Source organism: Galleria mellonella, unplaced genomic scaffold (assembly GCF_026898425.1).
Source record: "Galleria mellonella isolate WM207_F2 unplaced genomic scaffold, CSIRO_AGI_GalMel_v1 utg173, whole genome shotgun sequence".
Classification (NCBI taxonomy): Eukaryota; Metazoa; Arthropoda; class Insecta; order Lepidoptera; family Pyralidae; genus Galleria; species Galleria mellonella.
Window position 1 is genome coordinate 3567376 of NW_026442016.1, and position 16776 is coordinate 3584151.

The 16776-nt window shown below is 30.3% G+C and overlaps 1 protein-coding gene across 1 annotated transcript in view; it reads left to right on the top strand.

Moving 5' to 3' along the window:
• The first annotated feature begins 254 nt into the window (after positions 1–254).
• The window catches only part of LOC113515629 (disks large homolog 2-like), a 50782-nt gene continuing 34260 nt past the window's right edge, over positions 255–16776 (top strand). The window contains exon 1 of the mRNA XM_052893358.1: positions 255–500. The gene's annotated coding sequence lies outside the window, so the exon portion shown is untranslated. The remainder of the gene's footprint in view (positions 501–16776) is intronic.

Consider the following 16776-nt stretch of genomic DNA (forward strand, 5'->3'; position numbering starts at 1 on the left):
TATTTTAGGGATTAACCAATTAATAAAGTTACAAATTAATTTCCTACCGAGCTATAGCAATGAAGAGGTCAAACGTCAATTTTCCGTCAGCAAAATTACGTAGGGCGGCGCAAGTTTGCATTTCTTAAATCGTTTAACAGTTGGGTTTCATTATCAAACACTCCAGCAGAGCTCGCTCATCAGGGCTAAAGGCATAACATGGTTCGCATGCGTAAACGACTTAGCTCTCTCAAAGCTTTCAGTAGCGACGGAGACATAGGGACGAGAGCTTGTCCCGACATTTCATGATCATCTCTTACGCGATCTACGTGGAACTCGAAATATTAAGTTATAATAAGTAATAAAAATCTCTATTCGATAATGTGGTGGTGATTGATATAGATTTGTTAAATGGTGTTTAAGTGTTAATCAATAGGAAATATGGGGATTTGAAAATTGACTATTAATTAGGGAAATAAAGTGAAAAGTATCTGTTTCAAGATAAAGTCGATTGCGTAAACGTAAGACCGTGTAGTGTTTTAGTATTAATCTCTATAATATAACTAAACTTGTGGATTTTCATTTCATATGACAGTTTAATTAATTTTCCGCCCAAATGGTGGTGAGCTTATAGCAAACCGTTCTGATTAGCATACGCATGAGATTAATGAATCATATATTAAAAGATTAATTGAAATTATATTAACAACTTCTAATACTTTTACATTTATATAACAGTTATGTTCTGGGTATTTGTGTACGTATAATATACTTTTCATTTTGATAATTATATTTTGAATATTATATTATACATTATTTATTAAAACTGATTAAGTTATTTTAAATTATTTTAAAGTCTTAGTTTTGCCTATATAAATACACATATGTATATATAATAGTAGGTATTTACATTTTGCCACTGTTGCTAGCAAATTGACTAGCCGGTTTTTTATATATTTGTATTTCTGTATACTTTTTGATAAATTTCCTTCACTCTTTTCTGTTATTTTTTTTTTAATACACAGTTTTACATGATTTACTTTGTCATTATTAATAATCTCTAGTCACAACTATGAATAATATTTTAATATTTAAAATTTTAGCTAGGTTTATTCAACGTTTTTTAATATTGTACCTCTTATATTCCAATATAAGAGATATTGAATATATTCATCGGTAATGTATTCAAGATAACCTTAAAACTTATTTTTTTTTTGTATCACGCCATCATTTTTTATCACGTCATAGTAACCTATATCTGTAGGTTAGGATTTATTAAACTTTTTTTAAGATATTTAGGAAATTTTCAAATCGTTTGTATGCGTTCAAAGAGGACTTTTTACAGTTTATTTATATTATCTATCTCTATGATCAATTTAAAATCGTTTTATTAAAGTCACAGCCACAATTATTCTATCTCAGTCTTAACAAACTTTCGAACTACTCTTTCCCGATTAGAATAATTCTTGATATGTCGCAGTGCATTCAGCAATTTTAACACATTTATATCACAATTAATTCAATTACCGACAATATATTAGTTATAAATCGGACGTTAAGGGTATCATTCAGGCAAAATCACCCTGTATGTTAATTTATGTAATCTATTATTTTATAAGTAACTGTGTGGTGAGCATGATCCATCCTAGATCTTATCATCACCATCGGGCAAGGTCTGATGAAGCGCAAATCCATCTTATTATAAAAAATGTCTATCTATATTCAAATAATTCAAATAATACATTCAAATAAAACTCGAAATTATAGATATAATAAAAAATATACTGTCATATATTAATAAAATCTATTTAGTTTTAATTAGTATGATTGAGTAACAAACGTGGCAATATAGGTACAAATACTCAAATATCTTTGCAAGCTTTCACACTGGATTATATGTATGTAGATTTGCATTGTGACTTATATTGTGATAAAATTAATTATGGCTAAAAAGTATTATTAAAGATTTAAAAAAAAATGTATCCACGTATGACGAGGTATTTCATAGACATCTGCAAAAAATAAACAACTTACTATTAGAAACCAGTATAAATACAGAAATGAACTCCACAGACTGATAAAAAAAATCGGTGAAACAAAAGGTGAAAATAGGAATAGGAGTGTTAATGTTTTCGTTGTTCACTTTATAGTATATACTAAAAAATTATATAAGTTTGTGATTTTTTATTTTTTTTAATGGATGATAATAGAATGAAAACCCCGCCTGCGCTAACGGTATACACTGGCGGAGCACCAATTAGGAATGATATGCGAGGATGAAAAGGCAGGTCAGTTAACCCATCGTGATGAAGATGGTTTCAAGGGGGACCACGTGGAGGTCGACCGCCTAACCGACAGGGTATATAACTAGTAATAGGACTGTTTATACTCATTACTAACAATTCTTTCCCTCCATAAGTTTGTGATTGCATCGCTGCATTTTTTTGTTGATTGTTGGGGTTCATGACAATACGTAATAGAAATAAAGTTAGTATAATTTAGTAAAGGCATAGGAAATCTTATCGATTTCGAGAAAAAATTATGGATATTTATGAAAAATAAAAAATCGCATCTGGCAACTCTGATATCAAACAAGCTGTCGGCCCACCTTATGAAATGTGGTAACTGACGTCTATAGACATGAATAGCACCATAAACATAATATACCATGATATTTATGGTATTCATTATGGGTTGTCATATATGACGTCTATGCCTTACTTCTCTATTTCCTATAATTTCATTGCACATCGCACCATTAAAACCGAAACACAACCATACAAGCATAGCTGCTTTACATCAGAAACACGAATGGCATAGAGGCACCCATGGAAACGACTTTTGTACAAAGTCTGTCTCAGGTATAAATTATGAATGATATACTATCCAGATAGACTATGAATATTACACGATAAACTATATCCACAGCATTTCCCATGTGTTTTACTGAGGGCTACTTTGTTGCGCTCCTTGAGTAGATTGCACTATCATGCCTTTCAAACAGAAATAAAATAATATGTGCATAACTGATTACTTGTCATACTTATTACTCTGTTATATGACTAATTCTTACTTATATATACGTTAAAGTGAGTAACTTTGTTTATTTGTTACCTTTTAGCGCTATCACAGTTTAATCAATTACTATAAAATTTGATATACACGTACGGAATGGAGATAGTTTTATCTCGACCACGTGAAGGAAGTCGCGAGTAAAAGCTATTAAATATGTGTGAAAAGTATAAACTTTAATTTATTCTTTTATTTATTAGGACAAAAAGTATTTGTATCATGGACTACCTGTGTACCGGATTTCATTTAGATTCGTTTAGCCATTATCTGTCTAATTTTCTGTTCTTATGAATTACTCTTAAGCGTGACTGGGTTACAAAGATCATTACAAATTTTTACATATAGACAAATAATAATACCGTAATATTATATAGTACATTAAATTTTTATTTTAAAAGCTGATCAAATTAGTATATCACGAATAAGGTACTAGAAAAGTCAATCATCGAAATCAATATAGATTTAGAGAAAAGAATGCGTAACAGTTACTTATAAAAAAAAATTTCAAATTGAGAATCTTTATGCCGGAGATTCGATTGTTTCTCGGCTGTAGATTCAACTAAAATTGTCTCAGTAATTGTAGAGAAAGGCACATTTATTATTCAATTCAGACTCATTATTCATTTATGTATTCAGGTAATTTTAATTCTAAAACAGCTAACTTTGAAACCTATGTTACAAAATCAATCTGTTAAGAAGTTCTAACACAGGACACAAACAAGTTTTCAAAAGTAATGTTCTAAAAATAAACAAAAAATTAGTTCTTGTTTTTAGTTGAAACCCTACTTAATAATCTTTGTTAACTTTATTACGAGTACTTTTCCATGTTCAGTTATATTTTTCAGTTTTGAAATTCTATTATATATAATTATGTCAGTATTGGGCTATTTATCATAAAAAATGCCTGCACTTGATTAATATAGAAATTACTTGATGATATTAAAACTGCGCAGAGTAAAATAATAATTACCTATTTACTTTGGAAATGGGCTTCAATGTGTATTCGTTAATTTTTGTTACGATAAATTGTTTTTTCAGTTGCATTTTTTCAATAGGATTAAAATGGAACAGTTACTTTTCCTGCGCTGTGCAGTATATGCTGGTATGTGAGGACGAAAGCAGGTCAGTTCACCCATTGTGACGAATTCATCAAGAATTAACCACGATGATTTCCAGGGGGACCGCGTGGAATTGACCTGAAAGGGTATATTGCTAGAAATGGGGCTACTTGTGCCCATTATTAACAATACTTTTCGCCCTTTCAGTTGCGATTTATATTTAGTAATCTCAGTTACATTAGCCGACTTTGAAAACAACAACAAGCTTTCATGAATTAGGCCCCACCTACTTCGTTAACTTCAATGTCCTCAAGAAACTTGCATATCGTAAATAGTTTATATATGGTACTAATTGGTAACATTTGACATTATCGGATAAATTTTCTTATATACCAATTAAAATTAAAAAAGTGCGTTTAATGAACAAGACTTTTTTTTGGGATATCCAAAAACTATAGATTGTTACTAACTTATGTTTAGTATAGGCTTTATGTATTATTCCTGCTATCCGAATTTCTGTAAGCAAAATATTTTTTTGTACATCGGTACATTGGTAACATTGGGGCGAATATGACTGATCATTGATCAAGTCGATCTATATGAAGTATTTCGGAAACCGTCGTAATTAATTCCTGGCGAATTGATCATGATAGGCTAACCGATCTGATTTCGTCCTCATCTATCATACCTCATAGGTGACCCGCCAGCGTATACCGATAGCGCAGACGAGGTTACCATTTCATTGTTACATTAAAAACACTATTTATGTAGTATAACGATTCCAGTTAGGCATAAAGAAATGTCTATATACATACGTGACGGAAACATACGTTTTAAAAATAATATCATAAAGAAATGTTTATCATAAGAAAAGAAGTAAAAAGTGTCGACAAGGTACACGCAACATCAATGTTATAAAAAAATCTTGCCACGACAATATGTTCGTTCCGGGATCACAGACTTGATATATTTTTCATAATTTTGGATAACAAAAGTTTTGTGTTCGCAATATTTTAGATCAATAAAACCAATATCAGTTTGAGATTGGGTAAAAATGAACCTATAAGATTAACGTTTGAGTTGGAAATAAAAAAATGGCATCTAACAACCCTGTTTTTATACATATGGATGTAGTAACTAGTAGTAACTTACTAACTACTAATTAGTTCAGGGCACTTCTCTCTAATGTACCTACATATCTGATAACTTCTATTTAGCAATATTAATTAAATGTTAAAAATATACTCGCCAAATTGAGTACACATCTATAGTGAATTTAATAACCAAATATGTTTAAATGTTCGTCGTTATTAACATTCTTGAAATTTATTCCTAGTCCTATCTCACGTACGTTGTTCGCTTCAGAGAGAAAAGGCTGGCATGGCGTGTTCTACAGCTCTCTGCAGTTGGCACATTTATTATGCATGCCTTTCTTTGTAAGTTTGCATATTTTGATGCCGTTTACGAGCGTCAGTTTATGATTCCTTTTTTACGAATGCTCTTTACGTGGCTTCATTTTTAATATACCTTTTTTTGGAATTGAATATAAAAGCAGGTAAGTATTTTATTAAATTAGATAAGCATCATTTCGGTTAGCTACAGATTTTAGAAATTATAAATGAACGAATGTGTACAAATGGATTTTAATTTTGTAGTTGCTTTTTAATTAGACAATTATTTATGGATATACGCTTTATGAGTCATACATAAATACTCTTTAAACTTCGAATCTTTTCTGAATTTATAATGCTCATTTTTTTAGTTATGCCACGAATGGTATAAATATAAGATTTATTTCGTTTTATAACAAAACATTCCTGCTCTAAAACTGAAGGTGTCTGACGTAATAAGCTTATAAAAGCTTACTTAGAAATAAGGTTACGTAGTTATATTTAAATATTTTAACTTGGTTCACCATATTATTTGTTTTACAATTCTAATAATGTCATACAAACTGTGATGGTAGTTGTTGGGTAAATACCTAATTACTAAATAAACATAAAATTTGACATGTAAATCATCATGTAAATCATTTGGACAAGCAACGAATACTTTAATATGCAACTATTGAATTTTACTACATTTTATTTATTTATTTAAGGACAACCAACAAAGCGTACATTTTTATCAACTTAAAATACATAATAATATAATTATATTACAAAATTATATATATATATATATATATATATATATATATATATATATATAATATATATACTATCGAATTTAAAACATTTTACTTTTTTGTAACACAAGAATTTAGTCAATTGTCTTTTGTTAAAATTTTATCTTTTATAAAATCTAGTATTTTATTTTAAATAAAGATAACTAACTACACATATGTAATAATATCTACCAAAAGTATACCTGCCTTTATATATGGATACTGTGAGTTCTGAGTTCAACTAGACTTCATTATATTGCAGTTGGCGTAATAAAACAGAAATAAAACTAAATTAGGTACAGAATAAACTACTTTTACGATTGTATAAAAGATCATTTGGAGAAATTTCATTATAGCTAGTCGTATTTTGTATAAATTGTGTTTAGTGTATAAAAGGAACGAAAATTTTATTATAATTAAATATTGTCTAAAAATGATTCAATTTGGCAAGGAACAAGTCTACCAAAATGTATTCATACATTCTAGGATTTCAGTATTCTTGCTATCATAATTTGTAAGGACAAACGCGGTATACAGATAGTAATAAACAGTATTTTATACAGCTATGTATTTTTTGTATACCACGAAAGTGACAAACAAACATATAGCCCGTTTGATGATAAGATATCATTGTAGTTTATATAAGCTTGTAATACTAGGGGTATAATGTGCACATTGTCGACCTTGAGTAATCTTAATACTATTGGAGCTACGATGAGTAGATAGAAAAATTTCTATAATAATATATTCTTAAACTATTGAATTAATCTCATTTTATTGAGGCTTAGTTTAGCAATAAATTTAATTTATAGTTACTAAATATAATTATTTCTTTACAGTGATTACCATTGGGGGGTTTAAGATCGTCGTAATTAGGTTGTCTTACGCAGTGTTGAAAGGCTCCTCACTAAATGGAGTGACGACCTTAAATGCATTGCATGGAGTTAGTGGATGCAGGTGGTTTTAGGACCGTTCTTTATGGCAGTCTACGGGGAAGGTTTATGTCCAGCAATGGTCGAATAATGGCTGAAATGATGATGAAATATAATTCAACTCCCCTTTATATAAATGCATATATTTCTAGAGTTAATAACTTATATAATACGAGTATTAATAAAATTAAATTCAATATTTTGTTATTATTAGAAAGCTAAATCTCTTTTAACATAGTGACGAAAAATTTAAATATATTGAGTTAAAGAAATTCGTTGTGGAGTTATTATTTGATTACAATACTTAGATCTTCATTCTTAATATCATAATGATTTATTAAATATTATAATTTATTAATTATTAGAGAAAATAATTAATTAAACGGCACATTTAAATTGTTTTATGAATACTTAACATTTATTTTCTATTGAGTGCTTTTATATTTACTATTGTTGAGTATGATTTTAAATTCACGCAGCGATGTCACATACATTTTTATTAAAGTTCTAAGCAGTTCTCGTGGAATGTTTAAAAGATTTTAATGCTGTATGAGTATAATTATAAATAATAAATATATTATGTGTGATTTAGGATAAAGGTTATCTTTTGCGTTAGTTTAAAATGTTTGTACAAAATTCCTTTCAAATCTATTTAGTCGTTAATGCATGATTGACTATGAATAACATACATCCAAACGTCTTTACATATTTTCATATTTATAATATTAAAGTCGGATTAAAGTAAGTAACTATACTAATATATAAATCGGAAGCGTTTGCTTGTTTAAACGCGATAAAATGTGGAACTATCATTCGAATTTCAAAAATTTTTTTGCACTTCATACTTCTTTTCTTGAGGAAGGATATTTACGCTTCGACACCAGAATAAGATTACAAGCAAAGCCACGGGATACAGATAGTAGGAGTATATGAATCGAATTATCCATTTTATATGTTCCGTACGAGAGATACTGTAGACAACTCAGCGTATTCTATAAGGGTCATTATACTGTTCATTTTTAGAGGCCGCAGTTTACTACCATTTTCCATTTGGTAATTCGTCAGCTTGTATATTGCTTTCCGAGTAAGAGTACGTAGTTTTACCTAAATATTACATTCGATTCAATAATTGTCAACTAATACCTCATAGAAAATAGTTTTGTGTTACTTTTTTCTATTATAATAAAATCATAGATTAGGATAGTTTCTGATATGAATGTAATGATTGTACACCATATCATGAAGTACTTGTATTTAAGAAATTACATACTTCTAGACATTGCAATAGACCTATTATTTTGAAATTTTTCTGATAATATATGTCATGGGCGTCACAGTGTATTATTTGATATCTATGGAGTTGTTCGTGTTTATGTACGAATATGACAGTTACCACTTTCAATTAGCTGGACCACCATTTTACTATTAAAATGTTGCATAAAAGAAAAATGTATAAAGCATGAAAGGTAATAAACAAATTTTATAGAAAGACACCTTTCTATTTTACTATTATTATGAAGAATTCCCCTTTATTTGGAGTATCAGGTGTTGTAAGGTAATAATATAGGCCTATGTTCGACCGTAGACCCCAAATGGCTGTTTGAAATGATAAATATTCATCCCTCTCAATAACAATAATTTTTGTCTTCTTATTAATATTTACACAATTTTCATACATTATTTTATATTTTATTATTGTATTACTTTATGCTTCATTCAACACGGTTATATTTTTGTATGCAACTAGCTTACGTTATATGTCAAAAACAGGTCAAGATTAAGTCAGCTACAGTGACATTTGGCTGACAAAATTTTAAATACAATTCAATCATTTTTAAATAATTCAAACATCATTTAAAAAAATATTAATATTAATAGAAAAACAATTCTATTCTTTTACAAATAAGATGCATAAATACCTAAGTAGTTTCATTGTCAAAGAGTCTTTACATTTGTTTCTTAAATAAATTTAAAAGTTCAGAGATTTAGGCTGGGATTCGATCTAGGAGTTTCTGGACCGCAATCAAGTATCGGACTAAGCTGGGATCAACGTGGAATACTAACAAGTTGACTTCTCACCTAATGGGAAGTAATAACAGTTACGTTGTCGATGGACTTAAACTGTACTGTAGATATTATAAGATACTTGTATACTGTGACATACATAGTTATCTCTCATGCATTGCCTCTCTTGAGAACTGGAGGTATAATACCTGTGTAGGCATTTCTTTTTTTGTTGTTGAGATTCAATTACTGTCAATTTTTAACTCATTATTCGGTTCTTTAAAACGAATACATTAGACAACCCGGGTTTTATTTAACACTGCCCACGCTTGATGTTAAACCAATTTACCGAATATCCTGTTTAATTTGATATAGGCACTCGAATCCTTATTATAAGGATTTGAATAGCCGTATCTAACAGCTGCCCACTTTATACACAGCTGAGGATTAACAATAACGAGCTTACTCCAGTTACCTGCTATACAACCAGACCACATTGCCACGTATATATAACTAGCTTTGGCAGACATTCAATAAAGCTTTTGTTAAATTTACTAGAGTTAAATACTAACTGCCTGTCCCGGTTTCGCACGAGTGGTTTTCTGTATATATTTTTTTTCATACAAACCTTCTCTTGGCAATTATAAACACATCAGAAAAGAATTAGCCAAATTGGTGCAACTGTTCTGAAGTAATGCACTTATATTATATCCAGAAAATGATTTTTATTTATACCTATATAGATTATGACGACCTTCGTGATGTAGCGGTTTAACACATCGCCTCATTTTTCGATAGTCATGGGTTCGATCACTGCACAATAGAAATATTTCTTACATGAGCATGTCTGTGTTTATTTCTATAAAAATAAATGTGAAAAATTGTTTCAATTCACTTTAAACTTTCGCGTCGTTGACACATATTTTAAATACACTACCGGGACTACCGTAAAGTACCTTAGTAGTTACATGCCTGATTTACCTTTATTTATTTTATTTACCTGCAATTGTATCGAGTTAAGTCCCGATAGTGTATTTAAAATATTCATATAATGAAATTTTGTAAATGTGTATTGTTAGCTGCAACTTGATATTTCGGATAGTTTTTATTTCGATAAAAAAGTGGATTCGATAGGTGGTAGTATAGGGTTAAACAATGTCTTTTTTTGTAATGGATGATAATGGAATGGTAACCCCGCCCGTTTTATGGTACACATTAGCAGAGCACCAATAAGGGATGACAAATGAGTATAAAACGGCAGGTTAGTTAGCCTATCGTTTAGAATACATTTGGGATTCAGCACGATAATTTCCAGGGGAGACCACATGAAGGTGGACCTGATAGAGTTAGCAAAGGGACTGGTAGTCCGCATTACTAACAATTCCTTTCCCCCTGGCAAAACAATGTTTGTCGGATTAACTAAACGGCGTTTTACGCTACGGTATAATATAAAAATGGAGAGATCGAGGTACATATAAAATAGTTGATGACATTTGGAGATGCGCAAATGTCTATATATGTATTTAGATAGTATTTATAACCGAATTTAGTCATATTATTACGTAGGTACATACACGCTTATGGTATGGCTATGATTTTATTATTTAAGTTAATTTAAATTTAAAATTATATATAATAATAATAATAATAATAAATCTCTATTATATATTTTCAGGTATATATATATCTTTGTATATATTTGTTTATATATAATAGTGCGCCACGTACTTGCACACTGTTGCAACACTGGAAGAGATTGCTTAGCGATAAGGCCGCCTTTTGTATCATTTCTTATTACAGTTAAATGTATTTACTATTCCATAAATGGTGCAATAAAGTGTTAATAAATAAAATTAATTATTCTAATGAAAGTTGTTTTTTGTCACATTTATTAAAATATATAAGAGTAATTCATCTGTAAAGTAATTACTATTAAAATGCTCAATATAAGTTGATAAATATCAGTATTAATAGTTTTCAAGTAGCGATTCCGTATAGGCAAACTTAGTCCCCCTCTAGAATGAATGACTATTTCAAATGTGTGTTGGAGAGAGTTAATGGATACAGATGGCTCTGGATCGTTCAATATGATTGTCTATGGAAAAGTTTTATGTTCGGCAGTGAACAATTAACGGTTCGAATCAGGATGACTTGCTTTCAGTTTCATAGTATCTCTTTATAGTTTTTTTTTTTTTTTAATAATCAATACTATTGATTAAGTTTCACCAAATACATATTCATATCATGACTCCCTGGCAACAAACTACTGAATTTCCATACAAGCTTTTGTTTCCAGTACGTGCATTGAGATGAAATGAATTTTAAAAAATTCACACTGCTCTATTGATATTCGTTGCTCACGTTACAATAGGTACTTGTTTGTGGAAATTTTGCTCGGTGCATTCAACTGCTCGGTTTAGTTAGTTAATACTTCAGTTATTCAGCTAACCTTTTAGTTTTGCCCTTTTGGTAATTGGGGTGATGAATCTATGCATACTTAATTTTCTTTGATCTGTACAAACTGACCTTAATTAATTATTTAACAGTCTATTTATTTATTTTTTAATTAATTATCGTATAATTCTATAATAATAATGTGTTTATTAAACAGCAAAATTAAAACTTTAAAATACTTGGTTACTAAATATCTTAAAATTCTAGAAAGAATTAAAAAATGTTTGCTGTACAAGTAGGAACTTTATGCAATAAAAGGTCTAAGTATTTGTTTCTATCTCTTTTTCCTTTGATTTATGTAACTGGATGACAAGTAAAATACTATGTAATGACTTCAATGAAATTTAACGCTTACGTTTCAATGTATTTTGTGTATACATACTATACCTATTTAGTACATTCTTAGGGCTTTATTAGTATTTTGAGGATGTAGGGCGTTGTTTATAATTTTCAAAACGAGTTCTATTAGTATTATAGTAGTAAAGTTTCCAAATAATTATCTTAATAGACTATTTGTTGCTATATACTCATAATGAACTATTGTTTTTTACATATTATATTTACTGGGTACAGAGGAATAACACCTGAGTCCTCAGGAATGGCAACGCATGGGGGGTATCATGGGCGAAACAGTATACTCTGTTATGTCCATGGTACTGCTCATGTCTATAGGCGCTGGTTACCACTTTCCATCAGGTGGGCCGTTAGCTTGTTTGCCATTATAAGTTGTATAAAAAAAATGTCTAAACTCGTATTACAGTTAGTTAAAATTTATATTTAAATTAATTTAATGCTCGATAATATAGGTATGTTATTATATGTAACTTTTGACATTTGATAGAAATGTGTATTTGTATTGTACACACCTAATATAAAAGTTCTTGTACTTTCCATATTTTGCATAAATTGTTATAACTCCTAACCGGTTTGATTCTTCTAAGACATTACCAAAGGTTTACTTATAATTGTTTTGTTTTTCATCGTCTTATTAATCCAATGAATTTAATTAACAACTGCGGAAGTTTACAAGTATTTATGGGCATAATAAATTAATGACATCAATACGATAATATTAATATTTAATAAAATTGACAGAATAAAAGAAAAATCAGAGTAAAAAAAATAAGTACTATAATGTTAATAGTAAGTAATCAGTTATAATAATAAAAGCGAATGTTTCTAATAAGAGATGGGAGAATGGATGGGTCTTTGTAATTATTTCACGTAAAAATTACTAAACAGATTTAAGTACAATTTGGAACACGGGCAGCTTAACTTAGCATATAGTACTCGTATATTTTTATAATCTGATTCATGTGGGTGAAGTCACGGGATATAGCTAGTAAATTACTGCACCTATTCCATGAAAAAAAAATTACGATTGCTGTATTTAAAGATCTCCAGGTGAACGTAAAAGTAACAAAAATAATAAAGTTTATATCTCTTTCTCAAATTCGTATTATCCAGGGAACGTTTCAACGTTGAAATTGGTGTGAGCGGGTGGACAACGGAACGAAACTAAGTAACACTGACATAATATTATTACAAAGTGTTATATTTTAGTACGCGACCCTTTATGTGACTCGTTCATTTAACTTTTAGAAATTGTCCTCACTTCAGCCGGCTTCACAAAAACAAGTTATCAATTTGACTCAATGTTTCTTTTAGTGTTTTATATAATATCTCCGCTAACATGGAAGCCAAGAGATTTTTTCTAGAAAGAGTAAAATCGCATTAGGTTGGAATACTTCAATGTTGAAGAATTAATAAGACAAATCTTATTGTATTTTCTTATGTTGTTATATTAGCCGTTAACTGTCCACTGCTGGGCATAGCCTCTCCCATAAGGAGGGGTTTTGCTAGTAGTTGTCACGCTTGGTAGACGGATTGACAATCGCAATTTGGCTTTTGGTGATGTTTTAAGAAGGACGCTAGTGCCCCTCCCTTAGTCACCTCTTACGACACCCACGGGAACGGAAGGGTGGTGGCTTATGATGAGACCTACACGGCCATATGTATTTTTCTATACTTTAATGTATTGCCTAATTCCGTACTAGGAATTTTAAGCTGATGTTGATATATGATTTATTCATTGATAAAGAAAAAAATTATTAGTATTTTTTCGCTGTGTCGTGAACGTAAATGCGGTGATAAAGGATGAACAAGATATTATATGAACGAGGAAGATTATGTTCTGTACCTGGTATCAAAGCAATAAGAAAATAGTTGTTTAATAAATAGTTTCTGCGAGTTTCAGTTAATTCATAATTCTTACATATATTATAAATACAAAAGTGAGTTTGTTTATTACCTCTTAGCGCCGTCAAATTAATCATTTTGGAAATTTGGTGTATATGTAGTAATAGTGTAAGACATAGGATATTTTTTATCCTGATTACGCGGATGAAGTTGCAAGTAAGAACTAATATTGATATAAAGGTTAGTGTAAATTAAACATGAAAGTTTTTGGTTCGGAATCTAATACGTGAATAAGTTAATATTCGTAATTTAAATTTGAATAGAATTTCTATAAGCTGTAAACAACGTCGCCACTACACAAACTATATTATTGTAACATTAGCATTTCATTGTACTGTGTGTATTTGTCTAGTGATGTTTGTTGTTAGTGTAGTCATGGTATAAAGAACCTTTGCAATTTAAATGCTGTTGCCTGAAGCCTTCGTTACAGATCTCTGACGTTCAAAATTATATAATTCTATTACATTTATCACAATGTTAATTTTACCTTACATTTGTTTATGACCAGCCGTTTTTGCGATTTTCCTTACGTGTATTAGGAAAGAAAAACATCTCTGTCAAAATCAACCTAGAATATTTTATATATATATATATATATATATATATATATATATATATATATATATATATATATATAGTCAGGATAAATTGCTAAATAATTTTACAGTTGATTATTGTTTTTATTACAAGCGAGTGTACGGACATTTAATATTTTAATAAATAAAATACATAGTTCTTGAAATAATATGATTATTTATACAAAAGTCACTACAGCTGATAGTGTTAAAAAATATTTGGCTATCTTACTAATATTATAAACGTGAAAGTTTGTAAGGATGTTTATACGAGTATATTTGTTACTCAATCTCGCTTGAACGACTAGACAGATTTGAATGAAATTTGGTATACGGATAGATATCTTTATCTTTATATAGTGATTTACATAGTAAAAAATACTTGGTAGTAAAATGAATAAGAACAATAAATTGTATGTATATATAATAAATATATAAAATATTGTTTGAATGTCCAATTTCTCTAAATGCCAACCCTTTAAGCTATTTTTGGTGACATCCTTTGTAAATAAAAAAAGTCTTTCCTTTGTTTTGACAGACAGTAAATTCGGGCTAGATTTGGGTTTAGAAGCTAAATCAAAGTGAATAAAGAGACGAGGTCAGGTCTAGGTTTAGACTCTTTTCTCCTTACCATAATGGTGGTTTCTGTAGGAAAGTAGAAATATGTATTGGTGTTTCTGTTTGAAAGGCAATCCAGTGTTTGACATGAATGGAATCTCCATCATCTCAATCTTCAAGAATAATAAGCAACACACGAAAGTGCTATAAATATTAGTGCAGCTGGATTGCCAATTAAAAATATTTAATTTTTTATTTATCTATACTAGATAGATAGATAGATACTCTTTATTGTTTCCTCAAAAAGATTAGAATAGTAAACTTATTATAAATATAAATAATTACAAGTGTTCAAGATTTGGCAGTATAGACGTTTTAATAAAAAGTAAATTTTTCGTACTTGCAATATTAGAACCATAGATATAGACCGTTTAACCGCTAGAAGGTCAAACATTCAAATTTTGTTAACGGATAGAACTACACGCACTTTTGTATTTATTTTAATTTATTATAAAACTTGAGGCACGGACAAGCATTTCATTTCAACCAAGAGCTTCTCACCTTCAAGCGCAAACATACGTGTTTTGGACCTTCGTTGCCGAATAATAATACGAAAAGTACGAGTCAGCGACCATTGGACTCATCGTATGCCAATTCATCGCACAAGTTTTGGACTACGAGAAGTGAGAAGACATCTAGTAAGGATCGAGATTAAGGCGTCGGAGGAGCAGCAGCAGACAGCAATCGTCCATAAGCGCATTCCGGAACGGTCTGCCATCCTCCCTAACCCCATCTCCTTCGCTTCAATTGTGTCACACCGTGCCTTTAGTCACGTTACAGTTCTTGTGTTTAGCAATAAGAAGCAGCTTTGTGTCGCAGCTAGCACAGGCTGATCTTACAGACCAAGAATCAAACGTAAGTACCTTCATAATTTGCCAAAATGAGTATAAATGAGGCTAGTGTTAAAATAAATCGTGAAAGATCCCCTAATAGGCTAGTCGCTAATAATGAAAACGATAATGAATTGCTAAAGGATCTAGTCAAGACGCGTGGCATATTAAAAAGCAGGCTTACTAAATTTTCTAATGCCGTTAGTGATATTACCCTCGAACAATTAACTAATCAAAAATGTGCCGATGTAAAATTACGCATGCAAGGTATTACAAGCTTATTTGCAGAGTTTAGCGATGTTCAAACAAAAATCGAAAAAACTGTACGAGATTCAGATTTAGATTCACAGCTGACGCAAAGAGAATTGTTTGAAGATTGTTATTATCATGCACTAGCTCAAGCTGAATGTTTGCTCAAATCGGTAGAGGTCACTAGCGCGTCCAGTAAGGGCAGTAATAGGGCGTCACAGTCTATAAAACTTCCGACCATCTCCCTACCTGTATATGATGGAACGTATGAGCATTGGATCGAATACAGAGACATTTTTCTATCTCTAGTACACAATTCCGATGAAATTAGCGATATTCAGAAATTCCACTACCTAAAATCGTCACTAAAGGGAAGCGCGGAGTTAGTTATCGATTCCTTAGAATTCTCTGCTAGTAACTATGTGGTAGCATGGGAACTACTTCTCAACAGATACAACAATAGCAGTCTGTTGGTGCATAACCACGTTAAGGCCTTATTTACTATTCAAAAACTTTCTAAGGAATCACCACATGCACTCAGAAAACTAACAGACATTATTCTAAGAAATTTACGCGCAT